General features: G+C 35.8%; 1 protein-coding gene across 8 annotated transcripts in view; it reads right to left on the bottom strand.

Annotated features, from left to right (window-relative positions):
• FUT8 (fucosyltransferase 8) overlaps nucleotides 1-18870 on the bottom strand; it is a 316924-nt gene that overhangs the window by 219848 nt on the left and 78206 nt on the right. The window contains exon 1 of one of the 8 annotated variants that reach the window (XM_032405326.1): nucleotides 4627-4652. The exons of the other annotated variants lie outside the window; for them this stretch is intronic. The gene's annotated coding sequence lies outside the window, so the exon portion shown is untranslated. Of the gene's footprint in view, nucleotides 1-4626; nucleotides 4653-18870 lie in introns of those variants that run through there. 8 annotated transcript variants of the gene reach the window in all.

Raw genomic sequence — 18870 nt, 5'->3', positions numbered from 1 at the left:
TCATTTAATTAATATTTACTATTAAAATATCAATACCATATGTTGTTGTAAGGTAATAAAAGAAAAGCATTTAGAACAGGACCTGGAACTTCAATGTTAATAAGTATTAGTTACTATCATTATTATTTCCTTTTTTGACTTGCTTCCTGAACCTATCATTCTCCTCTTCTATTTCTGGTTGCCCCATCAATACGTTCTCTCCTTATTCAAGCCTGTAGCATATCTAATAAAATGTAAAAAAAACACAGAACAGCAGATGGAGCAGGAGGTCATTTGGTCTGACAAAAACAAAGAATTCCAAACACAACAACACATAAGAAAGTGTACTTCATCACATAACAGAAAGATTCCTCACTATGAGAAACAGTCAAGCTAATTCTGGGACCCTGTAAAAGTTATCTTCAAGGAGGCTGGACAGATGTTCCTCAAGCTTCCCTTTAATCGTTCTCTATGTCCCTGTCAAGGGATCCAACCCAGATGTTAAAATCTAGAACCTATCCCATTGACAATACTCATCAAATCTAAAATTATACATTCTTTGTGACACTTTGACTCAGCTACGGATTCATATCTGTACACCTAAAAAACCAGTAAGCTCCCATCTGCAAATATTAAAGAGTCCAAGTTTAGACTTTCACCACACTGTAATGCAAGTTAAAAATCTGCCCACTCTTACTTAAAGGCTCAAAAAGCAGAAGATATATAAGAAAAGGTCAAAATACTCTGTCACTTGTGGCATACCGCATCTCATGCACTTCGTTCGAGCAGATTCAGGGGGGTAGCTCTTTAACTTAAGCCACAATCTGGGTCAGTTGAACCTCTCATTACCCTTTTCATATTCTGTCATACACTACAGACATTTGCATTATATATTTTGTTTCTTCCCCAAATTACACAGAAAGTATCTTAAAGGCAAGGACTCTATCTTCGTGAATTCAAAAGTCTACAACCCTGTTTCTGACCTATTGGACACTCAAGTATTTGTCAAGCTGGATTGAATCTATAGTTACAAAAAATACATTATTTACCTTTGTGAAGTCTTCAGTTATTAAAACATTTTCATGTGATTTCATTTGATTGTCCCAACAATCTTATAGTCACAACCAAGACCTAATCTCATTTTTCATGAAGTACCTTAACTGAAGCTCAGAAGTCAAAGTAATTCAAAATTATTCACTTTTGTATGTCTTAAATACACAAACTTTAAATCCAAGACTATGCTGGTCATTGGTGACAAACCCAGAACTGCACTGAACTGTATCACACCACACCACACCACACCACACTACACTAGCGCCTTTTTCAGAGGGAACCAGCAGAGGAAGGAGGAAGACGAAAGAAGAGACAGTGACAACATTAAGTTTTGGTAATAAGATAAATAGATAGCCAGTCCCTAAATAAAATTAAACTGCTTTTCACATTTCATTTTTCCTATCTTTTTAAAGCTTCAGTTTTATTTTCCCTCCTAATAGTTTCTGTTAAGTTTCTTCCTTTATTTTCACATAGTTAGTTGTATCTTCATCATCAAAATTATACTCAATCTCAAATAAGCCAATCTATGTTTTAAGTTATGTAATTTTGTAAATACAGTTCTTTATTCTATCTTAATGAATGTATTTAACTATTCATTTGAATTCAGCAGTATTCTCTGAAATGGGTTTTGTTCAATTTTATCCCTCTAAAAATAACCTACTATATAAGTCCACATTCTGCTGATACTCCCACTTAAGACTCATGTGAGGAAAGAACCAGCAGTTTCTCTCTAAAAGTACCTACAATGAGCAATCAATCGACATTAGCTGACATCCAAGATTCTAAGAGCAAAGTTAACTTGCTCCTGAGTTCATTTGTAGAATGTCCTATAAATCTCCTATTTAATCATTGACTTAATGTAATTCACTCAACTTCTTTGAATCTGTTTCCTCATGTAGAAGAAAATTGGTCTAGAGCTTTGGAATTTCTTTAAGATCTAAAGAGTTCCTGAGTCTGGAGATTTAAAGCCAAGTTTATTTACCCTCTAAAAGTTGATTTCTCGCTTTTTTTTTTTTTTTTTAAGATTTTATTTGAGAGAGAGAGAGAAGAGAGAGAGAGCACAAGCAGGCAGAGGGGCAACAGAAGAGAGAAACAGACTCACTGTTGAGCACGGAGCCCAACGCGGGGCTCGATTCCAGGACCCTGGGATCATGACCTGAGCTGAAGGCACAGACGCTTAACTTACTGAGCCACCCAGGCACTTCTAAAAGTTGATTTCTTAAACTAATGCACATATTTGTATCTTTTCTACCCACTGTACTTGAAGGTAAGAACCATATATCTTTGTAACCTTATCCCTTTGAACATGGTAGTATATACATATAGATAGGTTTCATTTGCTCTTCTGCCTACAACTATTAAATTGTTAACTTTGGCAGAAGACTTCTTGAATATCTCTATGTGTGATTCAACCATAAATTACTACAATTTTTAAACAAATTCTGAGAATACAACACTGCAAAATTATGGTTAGAATCCAAGTTAAGTTATTGTAGCCCATGACTGACATTCAGCATAACTAACATCTGCAAAGGAGATGGCAATTAATTGAGATAAGGACTTTGGCCCCAAACCTTGCTCTTAGCCATAGTTTTTCATAACCCTTATAGCCAATCCCTGACTAACTGAAAACCAGACCTCAGAATGACATCCATATCCCTAGATCATAAAGCTATAGGAAGGAAGAGTGAGAGGAGCACTAACAAGGATGTATATTTAACTTCTGATTTATCATAATAGAACTTTCTCCAATAATTAAGAGCTGTATCAAATTTGTTTTTAGACAAGGTTAAAGTCAATTTCCTATTAGAGTAAAATTTGAAGAAATATTTTTGAAAAAAATTTGAAGTAAAATTTCAAGAAAAACATAGATGTAAGGTTTTACAGATTTCCAGTCAACTTGTAATAATAGCAGCATTAGCTCAAATTTAAACTTAAAAACTATTATCCCCCTAAGGAGTTTTAGCAGATGCCTGAGCCTTGATAAAAATCAATAAACTATGTTTGGAATACACATATATCTATAAAATTAAATACAGAAACAAGCTGATAAAAATCATTTAACTGTGCATAGAGCAGTAAAACTAAAAAGGTTCCGAAAACCTTAACGAAGAGTCACATATAATCATCACATCTGCATGCAGTTAAACATATGGCACTCCAGTTTCGGGAATCCTGAGCTCACCAAAACTTTTACAACTAAATTTGGGTTACTTGGGGTGAGGGAAAGAGATGCAAAAAGGGAGTGGAGCCTTTAAAAACCCCTATTTTGACTAAATCTGCAGCTGTAATTACAGCTGTTCTGAAGCTTTCTTGGAACTGCCTAATTACATGTTTTTTAAGTAATAACAACCAAAAGTAGGCCTAATGAACTGAACAATGATAGGAGGACTTCATAGTTAAAAGCTATTTTTTATATAAAATTAATTTCCTATTGTTTTTGCTCTGCAACTAATAGATAAAAATTGTTATGTAAGTCCAAGAAGCTTTCTCAGTTTCCTTGGGTTTTGGAATTTTTAATTTTTTAACATTAAAAAGTACATTAGAAAGTAGACTGCACTTCTTTCCTTTTGTAATTTTGCAGAAACTCTCATTTTATGTTTCTTCTCCTTCCCCATGCCACCTATTTTATATAACTATGAGACCAGTCTATGACACAAATTACATATATGTATGATATCAATAAACAACACAAGCCTTTTGCTATCATTCTAAACATACTGTAGTCCCCCCTACTTTTCCACAGGGTATATATACATTTCAAGACCCCCAGTGGATTGAAATCACAGACGGCACCAAGCCCTCTATATACTATTTTTGTTCCTATACATGTATACCTATGATAAAGTTTAATTTATAAATTAGACACAGTAAGAAATTAGCAACAATAACTAAAAATAAAATAGAATAATAATAATATGCTATAATAAAAATACCATTAATGTGGTTTCTCTTTCTGAAAATATCTTATCACCCCTCTTCCTGTAAGGATGTGAGATGATACAATGCCTACATGATGAGATAAAGTGAAGTGAATGACATAGGCATTGTGACATAGCATTAGGCTACTTACTGACCTTCTGACATCAGAAGGAGGACCATCTGCTTCTGGACTATGGTTGACTGTGGATAACTGAAACTGTGAAAAGGAAAACTGTGGATAAGGGGAACTACTGTATTCTCTAATGGTATATTTACTGAAAAGAGTTATATCATGCAGCGATACAAATGAAGTTATATACCTTTTAAGACTATCTTTGTATTGTATTTTAGATATGACTGGCGTCTCTGTTAATTCCCTGGAATAATTATTCATTCAAAAAGATAACATGTGAAAATCACAACTCTGATTCCAGTTGAAGATGATGACAAGATCCTGAACTCATCTCCTCCCAGAGACATAGTGAACCTACATCTAAACATGAAATAAGTCCCTCTGAAAGAAATCTAGAAACTAGCTGTGTGACTACTACACATAGGACAGATAAAAAACATACACTGAATGGGTAGGAAAAGCTGAGAAACACTCTTTCCATAAACCCCACTCCCAGCACAGCAACACACAACTGGGAGAGTAAAGATTTTCTGGGGCACCTGGGTGGCTCAGTTGGTTAAGCATCCAACTCCTGGTTTCAGCTCAGGTCATGATCTCAGGGTCGTGAGATGGAGCCCCCTGTGGGGCTCCATGCTGAGATTCTTTCTCTCTCCCTCTCCCTTCCCCCTCCCCTCCCCTGCTGGTGTGAGCACTTGTGTACATTCTCTCTCAAATAAATAAATAAAATCTTAAGAAAAAAAAAAAGACTAAAGGGTTTCGACCCAACATCTAATGCCACTTTTAAGACGTCCAACTCAGGGATGGGCCCCCAAAACATCTAGCTCTGAAAGCTAATGGGGCTTGTGTCCACAAGACCTAGAAACTATAGCAAACAAAGAAATAGTTCTTGGTGGGCGCCACGGACTCACTATGACTATGCCCCCAAGGCTCAGCACAGAGGCAACAGACAAAAATGCCCACCTACCATTCTCTCCTGAAACCCACCTATATGCATATCTTAAATTGTGCAGCCTGAGGGCCAGGCTTCTCATTTAACACACATCTAGGGACAAACTGAAATCCTCCCCAGAAACCAGGGAGGCCAGTGGGCACCATCTTTGCATTCTCTCTCTGCCCAGCTCCCACTCACTGGTATCTTCCTGAAAGGAATTTGTGTACACATCCAGTGCCTGGCTTTTGCAACTGCTGCCCAAAGAACATACCCCTTGATAGCCTAACTCTGGTGGCCAGTGGGGCTTGCATTAGCAGACTCAACAGGATTGTAGCAAACAAATAAATACTTCTCAAGTGGCTATCTCCCCAGGGCTCAATGCACAGGGAGCAGACAGAAACACCCATCTCCCAGTCATTCCCAGTAAGAGACCTATTTACATACTTTAAAAGCTGCTGTCAGAGGATGAGGCTTCTAATTTAGCACAGATGTGCAGACAGATGTCAATCCTCCATGAAAACTGGGAAGCCAGCAGACACCATCTCTGCATTCTCCCAGTAGATGACTACAAATCACAAATAGCTTCCTGGAAGGAGCTTATACACACTTCTGGTACTATGAGTACTATGGCTACCACCCAGGGGATGCACTCCTTGATTGGTTGGTTCTGACAGCCTGCAGGGATTGCATTCACAGGTCCCACAAGACAGTAGCAAAAAAGAAACAGTTCTTAACTGGCTAACCCCCAGGGCTCAGAACAGACAGAGGAGACAGAAACACCCAGATCCCAGTTTTTCCCTAGAACACATCTACTTGCATACTTTAAAAGCTGCTACCTGAGGGTCCAGCTTTCATTCAGCCTGCACACAGGTCGATGACTGATCCTCCACTTGGGGACACAAAGATCTTGGCATACTCTCAGCTATTGGGAGCCATGAAGAAGGCAGGTTGGACAATCACAAAGGTTTGAGAGACAACCAAGAGCTAGGGCCAGGCTGAATGATAAGATTCATCATCTACAGGAGACCATTCCATCAAGACTGGGAGATGTGACTGTTTTATCTAATGCACAGAAGCCAACACAGAGAGTTAAGGAAAATGAAGAAACAGAGAAATATGTTACAAACAAATAAACAAGACAAAACTCAAAACAGACCTTAATAAAAGGGAAATAAGTGATTTACCTGATCAAGAGTACAAAATAATGATCAAAAAGACGCTCACCAAGATCAGGAGAATAATGCATGAATTAAATGAGAATTTCAACAAAGAGATTAAAAATATAGGCAAGTACCAAACAAATCAAAGAGCTGAATAATTAAATAAGTGAACTGAAAAATTCAATAAAGGGATTTAACAGCAGATTAGATCAGTGGAAGAAAGAATCAGCAAACTTGAAGACAGGACAGCGCAATTCACCCAATTAGAGAAGTAAAGAGGAAAAAAAATGAAAAAGAGTGAACGTAGCTTCAGAGAATTATGGGATGCCATCAAATATACCAATATATGTATTATGTGGCCCCAGAAGGCAAAGCAAAAGAGAAAGGGGCTGAAAGCCTATTTGAATAAATAATGGCTGAAAACTTGCCTAACACAGGAAAAGAAACAAACATCCTACAAAATTTCAAACAAGATAAATCTAAACCAACACACATTATAATTAAATTGTCAAAAGTTAAAGACAAGGACAGAATCTTAAAAGTAGCAAAAGAAAAACTTATGTTACATAAAAGGGAATCACCATAAGATTATCAGGAAATTTTTCAGCAGAATCTGAAAATTTTTTGCAGGTGAGAAGGAAGTGGAATGAAAGTCATGAAAGAAAAAACTACCAATCCAATATATTCTCCCCAGCAAAGTTGTCCTTCAGAGTTGTAGGAGAGAGAAAGAGTTTTCCAGGAAAGTAAAAGCTTAAGGAGTTCATCGATACTAGGCCAGCTTTATAATAAATGTTAAGACAACTTCTTCAAGCTGCAAACAAAAGGATGCTTATTAGCAACAACAAATTAAACAACAAATCTCCCTGGTAAAAGTAAATACATAGTTAAATTCAGATTAATGTAATTTGTAATGAAGGTGGGTAAATCACTTGTGAATCTAGTATGAAAGCTCAAAGATAAAACTAGTAAAAATAACAATTTGTTAATGTATACATAATTGGATACATAATTTGTTAATGGATATACAAGGTAAAATGATGTAAATTATGACATCAAAAACAAAATGAATGGGGTAGAGTAAAAATAGAGAGCATTAGTATACATTTGACATAAGTTGCTACCAACTTAAAATAGACTGCTACAAATATAAAATCTTTTATATAAGCCTCATGGTAACCACAAAGTAAAAACCTGTAACAGATACACAAAAGATAAAGAAATCTAAGCATACCACTACAGAAAATCATCAAATGACAAAGAAAGAGATAAAAGGAACAAAGGAATTACAATACAGCCAGAAAACAATTAACAAAATGACAATAATAAATCCACATCTATCAATAATTACTTTAAATGTTAAGTGAACTAAGTTCTCTTATATATCTTAAGGATATATACAGACTGAAAGTAAAGGAATGGAAAAAGATATTCTAGGCAAATGGAAACCAAAAGGGAGCAAGAACAGTTACACTTATATCAGACAAAATGGCCTTCAAAGCAAAAGGCTGCAAGGAGGAGACAAAGAAGGTCATTATATAAGGATAAAGGGGTCAATCCAACAAGTGGTTGTAACATTTTTAAATATTTATCTACCCAACACAGAAGCACCTAAAATTATAAAGCAAATAATAATAGATCTGAAGGGAGAAATAGAAAGCAACACAACAATTGTAGAAACTTCAACACCCCACTTTCAACAATGGATAGATCATCTAGAAAGAATATCAATATGGAAACACTGGACTTAAACTACACATTTGACCATATGGCCTCAAGAGAAATTTACAGAACATTCCACTCAACAGCAGCAGAATACTTAATTACCCATGGAACACTCTCCAGGATACATCATGTTAGGCCACAAAACAAGTCTTAATAAATTCAAGAAAAATAAATCATATCAAGCATCTTTTCTATAATATCAAACTAGAAATCAGTTACAAGAAGAAACCTGAAAAATTCACAAACACATGAAGATTAAACAACATGTTACTAATGCTAACAAATGGGTCCAAGAAGAAATAAAAAAATATCTATGGGCAAATTAATGTGGAAATACACAATATAAAAGCTTAAGGGCTACAGGAAAAGCAGTTCTAAGAGGTAAGTTCATAGCAATAAATACCCACATTAAGAAAAAAAGGAAAAGCTCAAATAAACAACCTAAATTTACTCATCAAGGAACTAAAGAAGAATTTTAAAAAGAACTAGAAAAATAATAACAAACTAAGCCCAAAGTTAGTTTAAAAAAAAAAAAAAGACCACAAATTAGAGCGGAAATAAATGAAACAGAAACTAAAAAGACAATAGAAAAAATAATGAAACTAAGAACTGGTTTTTTGAAAAGATAAACAAAATAGACAACATTTAGCTAGACTAACCAAGAAAATGTGAAAGAACTCAAAATTATAAATGAATGAGGAGACATTACAAATGGTATCACACATATATAAAGAATCATAAGAGACTACTACAATTACATACAACAAATTGGACATCCTAAGAAAGTGACAAATTCCTAGAAACCTAGGAACCTACCAAGACTGAATTATGAAGAAAGAGAAAATCTCAACAGACCAATTACTAGTAAGAAGATTTAATCAGTAATCAAAAACCTTCCCACAGGACCAGATGGCTTCACTGGTAAATTCTACCAAACATTTAAAGAAGAATTATTATCAATCCTTTTCAAACTTCCAAAAACCTGAAGAGAAGGGAACATTTCCAAATTCATTTTATGAAGCCAGCATTATCCTTATAATCAAAACCAAACAAGGACACTACAAAAAGGAAGCCTCCAGGGCAATATCCCTGATGAATATGAATGCAAAAATTCTCAATAAAATATTAGTAAGCAGAATTCAACAACACATTAAAAGGATCATACACCATGGGTTTTATCCCTGGGATGCAAGGATGGTTCAATACAGGTAAATCTGTAAATGTATTACCACACACAAAACAACGGATGAAAGTCATATTGGGGCACCTGGGTGCTCAGTTGAGCATCCAACTCCTGATTTTGGCTCAGGTCATGATCTCAGGGTTGTGAGATCAAGCCCACATCAAGCTCTTACACCAGGCATGAAGCCTACATAAGATTCTCTCTCTCCCCCTGCCCCTCCCCACCCTGCCCTCCCCCCCAGAAAATCATATTATCATCTCAACAGATGAAGAAAACATTTAACAAAATTCAACATTCTTTCATGATTAAAAACTCTCAACAAAGTGAATATAGTGAGAACATACCTCAACATAAAAAGGCCACATATGACAAGCCCACAGCTAACATCATACTCAACAGTGAAAAGCTGGAAGTTTTTCCTCTAAGATCAGGAACAAGACAAGGATGCTGACTCTCACCACTGTCATTCAACACAGTACTGGAAATCCTAGCCAGAGCCATTAGGCAAGAAAAAGAAATAAGACATCTAAATTGGATAGGAGTTAGTAAAACTCATTATTTGCAGATGACATATTATATATAGAAAATACTAAGACTCCACCAAAAAACTGGTAGAACCAATTAACAGATTCAGTAAAAATGCATGATACAAAATCAATACACAAATACCAGTTGTGTTTATATACACTAACAACAAACTAGCAGAAAGAATAATTAAGAAAATCCCACTCACAATTGCATCAAAAAAATACTTAGGAATAAATTCAGCAAAGGAGGTAAAAGATTTGTACATGAAAACTATAAGACACTGATGTAAGAAACTGAAGAAGACACAAATAAATGGAAATCACAAATAAATCTGTGCTCACAGATTAGAATATTGTTAAAATGTGCAAACACCCTAATGCAATCTACAAATTCAATGCAATCCCTATCAAAATTCCAATGGCATTTTTCTCAGAACTAGAACCAACAATACTCAAATTTGTATTGAACCACAAAAGACTCCAAATAGCCAAAGTAATCTCGAGAAAGAACAAAGCTAGAGGCCTCACACTTCCTAATTTCAAATTATACTACAAATTACTATATATGGTAATCAAAACAGTACAATACTGGCATTAAAATAGATACACAAATCAATGAAACAAAACAGAAAGCTCAGAAATAAACTCATGCATATATGGTTAATTAATAAACTCTTGCATATATGGTCAATTAATATTTGACAAGCCAAGAATATACTATGGGAAAAGGATAGTCTCTTCAAGAAAAGGTGCTGGGAAAACTGGACAGCCACAGCCAAAAGAATGAAACAACACAGACAAAAATCACCTCAAAATGACCTGAAACTGTAAAACTTCTAGAAGATAACATAGGAGGTAAGCTCCTTGACATCAGTCTTGACAAGGATTTTTTCAATTTCAAAACACAAAAAGTAAAGGTGACAAAAACACAATAAATAAATGGGACAATGTCAAACTAAAAAAGGTTCTGGGCAGCAGGGAGCAGCAGCAGCTCTTCCTTCAATAAAACCACCATTTTGCCAAAAAAAAAAAAAGGTTCTGTACAGCAAGGGAAATCATCAACAAAATGAAGAGAAAACCTACAGAATGGGAAAAAAATATTTTCAAACTACATACCTGATAAGGGGTTAATATCCAAAATATACAAAGAACTCATACTACTGAATAGCAATCAATCAATCAATCGTTAAATAAATCTGATTTAAAAACAATATTTTTCCATAGAAGACCTATAAATGGCTATCAGGTATGTGAGAAGGTGGCTCAGCATCACTAGTCATCACCAAATGCAAATCAAAACTACAATGAGATATCACCTCACACCTGTTAGAATGGCTATCACAAAAAAAGAAACGTAATTTAACAAGTGTTGGTGAGGATGTGGACAAAGGAGAACCCTTGTTCACTGCTGGTGGCAATGTAAACTGATGCAGCATACTATGGAGAATGTATGGAGGTTTCCTCAAAAAAATCAAAAACAGAATTACCCAAATGATCCAGACATCCCTCTTCTCAGTATATACCCTAAGGAAATGGAAACAGGATCAGTGCACTCCCATGTTTACTGCAGTATTATTCACAATAGCCAAAATATGGAAACAACCTAAGTATCCACCCAGAGATGAAAGGATAAAGATGTGGGGTGTGTATGTGTATGTGTGTGTATGTATGCATATACATATATATTTGTATATATGCAATATTATTCAGCCATGAGAAAAAAAGAAATCCTGCCATTTCCAACAATATGAATAAATCTTAAGAGCATTATACTAAGTGAAATAAGACAGAGAAAATACTGTATGGTATCACTTATACGTGGAATCTACAAAAAAAAAAAAAAAAAAATTCCAACTCATACTAACAGAAGGTAGAAAAGTGGCTGCCAGGGACTGGGTGGTGCAGGAAATAGGGAGAAGTTGATAAAGGAGTATAGACTTCCAGCTATCAGATGTACAAAGTGTGAGAATCTAATGTAAAGCATGGTTACTATAGTTGATAACACTGCACTATATAATTACTAAGAAAGAATATATGAAGTTATGTATACTTTAAATATTTTATGATATTTGTCTATTATATCTCAATAAAGCTGAAAACAACTAAAAAAAATTACAAATCCATGGAACTTTTAAAATAACTGATTTGTTAATATTTAAAATGTCCTAAATGACTGAGATTTTACATTGCATGTTTTTATTTCTCTCCATGGGTAGCAGGAATCTCTACAAAAACATCAAGAGAAAATAAAGAGGGGCACCTGAGTGGGTCAGTCTGTTAAGCCTCTGACTTTGGCTCAGGTCATGATGTCAGGGTCCTGGGATGGAGCCCCGCTTTGGGCTCCCTGCTTGGCAGGGAGTCTGCTTCTCCCTCTGCCCCTCCTGCTTGTGCTCTCTCTCTCTCTCAAATAAATAAAAAAAAAACAACTTTTTTTTTTTAAAGAGCAAATGAGGATATTTTCTTTAGAAGAAATAAAGGATAAAGAAGCCTTTCAGAGTTCCTAAGATTGAAAGATATGAAGGCTATAAAAGATACTTCCCAGGAAATTAAAGAAAGCTATGATAGTGACATTTGTATCATATCACCAAATGTTAAAAATGGAGAAGAATGAGACTTAAGAAGCATAGTAATATACGAGGTAGAAAAAATTCTCACCAGTGACTTACTATTTAGTTGTAGATAAATCTTATCTCTAACTTCCTCTGAATATCAAAAAAAGAAAGCTACATTTTGGAAATATTTGTGATATTCTGCAAACAAAAAAACATAAATAACTTTCTTATAATTTACGGGAAAGTGCTTAACTATACATGACAATACTAAAATATTGATTATATCTGACACATTTACCCTGAGAGCTTCACAGTAAATCAAATATATTTTTCACAGTTATGGTAAGTACATCCATGTAGAAATAGCAGATATGCCATCCTTCATATATTTTTTTCCCACTCAAGCTATTTTGAAAAGTACAAGGTCTATGGTGAGCCTGATTAGGAAAAAATAAGAAATTTGCCTCCCCTTCTATGAAATGCCCCAATAATCCTAAATATGGTGGCCAAATATTCATACTTTCTCAATGTCTGAATAGGCCAAAGTCTTCCTTGGATGCTAACTAAGGCAACCTTGTATTTAAATTAAAAGCTAAGTAAGCATTACAAAAGGAACACAGGAAGCCACAAATCAAGAGGCAAACTATCAGATAATAAAAGGATTTATGTATTCAAAGAGGACAAGGATCATTTAATTTCAAAGCACAGATTATATTTACAGGAGAATGGATTCACCTATAGTCAGAAAGTACCTCATAAAGGCAAAGAAATCACTTGAAACACCAAACTCAAGAAAGAACAATGCTAAGTACCAGCTGCTAGAAACCAGTAAGGCATTAAATAGATAAAAGAGAAGAGATGATCCATTTAGTCACAAGCTGAGCTCCCCGAAAGCACAGGTAGGCTTTGGAAGGTTAGCTGCAAATACCAATGTTCACAAACCAGCTGTCAAAAATAATTTCATTTGATTTCTACTAGAATCATCACAGAAAGATAAGGCAAAATAAAAAAAAAAAATCAATTGCAATTTAAGCTGAAGATGTGTCATCATCTAAAATAGCTGCTGTAAAACCCTATTTGAATCTCCCTACCAGCCATATGTCTACTTTGAAGCTTTTCGTTATCATACATTACCATTTCCTCTACTGCAGAGCACCGACATAATAGAATCCAAAACAATACAAAGAAGGCAGGAAGCAAAGACTAAGAGAACTTTCTAGTTCTACAAAATACTTAATTCCTTGTTCTTTATAATTTCATAAAGATATTACCTCTAAGATCAAGAGCCTCAAAGGTCTAAAATCATGACCAGAATAAAGGGCCCTTATACTAGTGGTGGGGGTGCAGGAGGAAAAGACTGGAAGAGCCAATGATTGAAAAATCTACTGTGCAGACACTAAAAACCTGAGAATTTTGCATTGATCCTCTCATATCCTTGACTGACCCCCACAGCTGCTTCTCCTCAAAATTCTTGAAAAAATCTGCCCAATGACTACTAATCTACAAGACCAATTCTCTGAGAGCCATCTTTGACCAACTATTCCCCAAACTAGTTGAACTATGCCTAACCCCTCTTGCTAATGCCCTATAAATTCTGCCCTCCTTCCTCAAGTTAGAACTCTCCTTCAGAACATTTTCTAATATAATCTTATGCTCACTGTGCTCTGGTTAATTTTCTTTCAAACTATCAGAAGTTCTAGGACGTCAACACAGCAGGAATTGGCTTCGGTTTTTATTTTCTCAATGGGTTTCAGGGTAACTGTGGGCACTACTTCTGTGTCTATATATAATCACCAGGGAAATAGGCAACAGAAAAGTAATGCTTCTATTGGTCATTTAAAAAAAATAATAAAGACAAACATTTATTAAGCACCTAACTATACTGCTATGCACTTTTATGTAACTGATTCTATTTAATCTTCATTACAACCCTTGGGATAAATATTCTTATGTTCATTCCATAGATGAGAAATCAGAAACTTAGTTTAAGACACTTACTGAGTTAGCAAGTGGGAAATACAGGATTTAAACCCAATTATCCCAGGGCAATCCTTTCCACTTCACCAAAGCCACCAGCTACATTGCCTTAACTCCAATTATTGTCTATAAGAAACACTGCATTCTTTCTGACTCCTTTGTTTTCTGTTAAGTGTACTTGCTTTTTTCAATCTTTAAGTAAGCCTCTATGCTTTAAATTTTTCTTCACATAATTCATCTACTCTTTTCACTTCTTCCTAAACACTTACCAAAGACGATTAAGTATCCGTATCCTATAGCTGTCTCCCTTCAGTAATGCTAAATATAAATTTAGAGTTAAAACAATTGTACTCAATCAAAATTTCTTTAGTAGATATGTATTTTATGGATAATTCTCAGATTTTTCTCTATTTTTTCACATCACAGCTCAATAATTAGACTCCATTAGCATTATTATAATTCATATTTTAACCAATTAGAGATGATACTGCACATAAAATATTTTTAAAACCCAGGTATTATACATGCAGATTAATTGACTTTTTTTTAGGGGAGGAGGTCATTTTCAGGGGAAAAAAAAGGCCAACAAAATTGTACATAACAACAGACACTTGCATTACCTAGAGCTAAAACATAAATAAATAGTAACTCTCATCTCAATAGACACACACTCAAAAGCATTTGACAAAATCCAATATCCATTCCTGATTTGAAAAATCTCTGCAAACTAGAAATAGAAATGAATTTAATCAATCTAATAAAGGGTATCTATGAAAAATCTACAATTAACATCATACTGAATTATGAAAGAATGGATGCCTTCCCGCTAAAATTAGAAGCAAGACTAGAATGTCCTCTCTCACCATTTCCATTCAACATTATACTAGAGGGTCTAGCCAAAGAAGTCAGGCAAGAAAAAGAAATAAAAGGAACATAAATTGGAATGAAAGGAGTAAAACTCTCTTCATTCACAGAAGACATGACTGTGTAGAAAATCCAGTGGAACCTACCAAAAAAAAAAAAAAAACCCACAAAAAAAACCCCCCCCAAAAAAAACAACCAGAACTAAAAAGTGAATTTAGCAAGGTTACAGGATATAAAAATCAACTGCATTTTTATATATTAGCAATGAATAAGTGAAAAGTGGAATTAAAAAAAATAATGCTATTTATAAGAGCATAAAAAATATAACACACTTCGGGATAAATGTGGCAAAATCTGGGAAAGATCTGCATAAAAAAAAATAACACTGCTAAAAGAGACTGAAATTCTAGAGGCAACTGGGTGGCTCAGTTGGTTGAATGTCCAACTCTTGGTTTCAGCTCAGGTCATAAACTCAGGGTCATGAGATCAAGCCCACAACAGGCTCCACTCTCAGCGTGGAGTCTGCCTAAGATAGTTTCCCTCGGGACGCCTGGGTGGCTCAGTCAGTTAAGCATCTGCCTTCGGCTCAGGTCATGATCCCAGGGTCCTGGGATAGGGTCCCCCAATGGGCTCCTTGCCGGGTGGGGAGCCTGCTTCTCACTCTGCCTGCCACTCCCCATGCTTATGTGCACTCTCTCTCTCTCTAATAAATAAATAAAATCTTTAACAAAACAAAAAACAAAGATTCTTTCCCTCTCGCTCCCCCTCTGCCTGTCCTCCCACGCATGAAAGCACTCTCTCTCTCTCAAATAAACAAATAAATAAAATCTTAAAAAAAAGAAACTGAAAATCTAAATAAAAGGTGATACTTCAGGGGCGCCTGGGTGGCTCAGTTGGTTAAGCGTCTGCCTTCGGCTCAGGTCATGATCTCAGGGTCCTGGGATCGAGCCCTGAGTCAGGCTCCCTGCTCAGCGGGAAGCCTGCTTCTCCCTCTCCCACTCCCCCAGCTGTGCTCTCTCTCTCTGACAAATAAATTAAAAAACAAAACAAACAAAAAAACAAAAAATGCAACATGGTACTAATCATAAAACCTAAAACTATGGGGCACCTTGGTGACTCAGTGGGTTGAGCATCTGACTCTTGATTTTGGCTCAGGTCATGATCTCAGGATCCAGGGGACTGAGCCCCTTGTCAGGCTCCCTGCTCAGCAGGGAGTCTGCTTGTCTCTCTCTGCCCCTCCCCGTGCTCGTGCTCTCTCTAAAATAAATAAATAAATCTTAAAAAAAAAAAAAAACTTTCCAAAACAAAAAACAAAACAAAACTAAAACCATAAAACTTCCAGAAGCTATCCTAGGAGAAAGCCTTTATCACCTTGCATTAAGCAAAAATATCTTAGATACAAAAACATGATGGATATAAGAATAAATTGATAGCCTGAACTTTCATCAAAATTAAAAATTATTATTCCTCAAAAGATACTGTTAAAAGAATGAAAAGAGAAGCCACAATCCAGGAAAAAAACTCGGCAAAGTATGGAATCAAAAATATAGAAGGAGGATTAAAAACTCAAAAAAAAAAAAAAAAAAAGGCATCCAAAACTCAATAATCAGAAAACAACCCAATTAAAAAAAAGTAAAAGATTTGAGCATTTTACCAAAGAAAATATACAAATGGTAAATAAACACAAGAAATGATACTCAATATCATTAGTCATTAGAGAAATGGAAATTAAAACACAAGGAGATAATACCATACACCTATTAGAATGGCTAAAATTAAAAGGAATAACCCATACCAAATATTGGTAAGATATAGAGGAACTGCCAGCAAGAACAAAAAATGGTATAGCCACTTTGGAAAACTATCTGGCAATTTCCTAAAAATTTACACACACTAATGTACGATCCAGTTATTCCACATTTAGGTATTTACCTAAGAGAAATCAAAATATATATCCATGCAAAAACTTGTATATTAATGTTCATGGCAGCTTTACTTGTAGGAACCAATAACTAGAAAGAACCAAAACTGTCCATCAACAGGTGACTGGATTAACAAACTTAGGTATTATCCATATGTGTCAGTTATGGACACATATGCAGAGACCCCATCTCTGAAGGAATCTTTCAATATATGTTTTGTGATAAACAACAAAATTCCTTTAACTATTCTAATTTAACATGAGCACTATGCTAAGCTTTTTCAGTAGAGGGCACTCAAGGGACACTGAAGTAGAAAGAGGCTCTCCACCAGTTTACAGTAGGGACTTGGTAGGAAGTGGTGTTGGACATGTGGGTGAGGACTTCTAGTGGAGTCACTTAGACAGAACACAATCCTCCTGTGCAACCTTAAAGCCTCAGCCTGGTAACAAGCTGTCAACTCCCTCTGCACATGGAAACCTGAGCCCCTAGACACTCTCAAGGACTCTTGCTGGTGCCAGCACCCCCACTCCCTCTGTGAGCCCCCATTCAGACTGAACACAGTTGTCTGTGGCCCAGATGGGCACACATCCCTCATGCAGAGTTCCTAAATCCCTTGGAATTTCTTGATAGTAACATCTTTCATTTTAATGAGGCTCCTCTTGGTGGGTTCCCGGATAGCTTCAACACAGGGGCTGGTCACCAGAAAGACCAAACCCAGATCATAAGATTGGAACTTTCAGCCCCATGCCCTACCCTGCAGGGACAAGAGAGGGGTTGGACATTGACTTAATAACCAATCATGCTTATGTGATACAGCCTCCGTTAAAAATCCCTAAACTATGGGTCCTGGAGGCCATCCAAGTTGATAAGCACATCCATGTGCCAGGAGAGTGGCGCACTCCACTCTGTGTGCTCAGGATCCTTCTGGACCTCATCCTATGTACCTCTTCATCTTGCTGTTCATCATTATCTTTAATTATATCCTTTGTAATAAGATGATAAACGTTAAGTGTTTCTGAGTTCTGTGAGCCATAATAGCTAATTATCAAACCTGAGGAGGAAGTCATGGGATCCCCTACTGCTGGGTAACCTGGGTACCCACTACTCCCAACTGACATGTGAAGTGGAGGGTAGTCTTGTAGGACTGGGCCTTAACCTCTGGGGTCTATGCTAACTATTCGGTTGGTATCCTCTGAGAATTAAAGAATTGCTTGGTATGGAAAACCCACACATCTGGTGTCAGAAGTGTTGTGAGTACAGGAAATGAGCTTTCTTTTACAGGGCCAGATACTATAAAGCACTAGAGACACAAAGATAAAAGGTCCCCATAATTAAGGGATTTCTGTTCTATCATATTTATACATAGGCAAGAAATCAAAAATAAATAGTTGTGTTAGATGGCATTATTAATGGCATTATTTCAAACTGATTCCAATAACAACCAGAACCAAATATAATGATCAGTTTCCAAATGATAGTAGCAAAATACTTCCTTTCTTCATAAGAAAATTTTAAATCCAATTCCTCCACTGTCAAAAACTGAAAAGGACCATTCCTAAAAGATACCATTTATGAGAGAATAGATGGAAATTATGTACAAAGAATCTTGCAGATCTGTGATAGATTTAACATTTTGCCCATATCTGTACCAGGCTCAATAACCAAAATCACCCCGCCCTTCTGAACACCAATTCTTGTTTTTAGTCATTGCCTTCTAGCCCTATCGTTCAACTTATTGCTAATAAAAATGAAGAACCCTAGGTATGTGAAAGAAGAGATATCAAAAACAGGCAATTTGAAAGAAAGAAAAGAAAGAAAAGAAAGAAAAGAAAGAAAGAAAAGAAAGAAAGAAAGGAAAGAAAGAAAAGAAAGAAAAGAAAGAAAAGAAAGAAAGAAAGGAAAGAAAGAAAGAAAGAAAGAAAGAAAGAAAGAAAGAAAGAAAGAA

This window comes from Phoca vitulina, unplaced genomic scaffold (genome assembly GCF_004348235.1).
Source record: "Phoca vitulina isolate PV1807 unplaced genomic scaffold, GSC_HSeal_1.0 scaffold7, whole genome shotgun sequence".
Taxonomy (NCBI): Eukaryota; Metazoa; Chordata; class Mammalia; order Carnivora; family Phocidae; genus Phoca; species Phoca vitulina.
The sequence above is the reverse complement of the archived record's forward strand: the minus strand, read 5'-3'. Positions and strand labels throughout refer to the sequence as shown.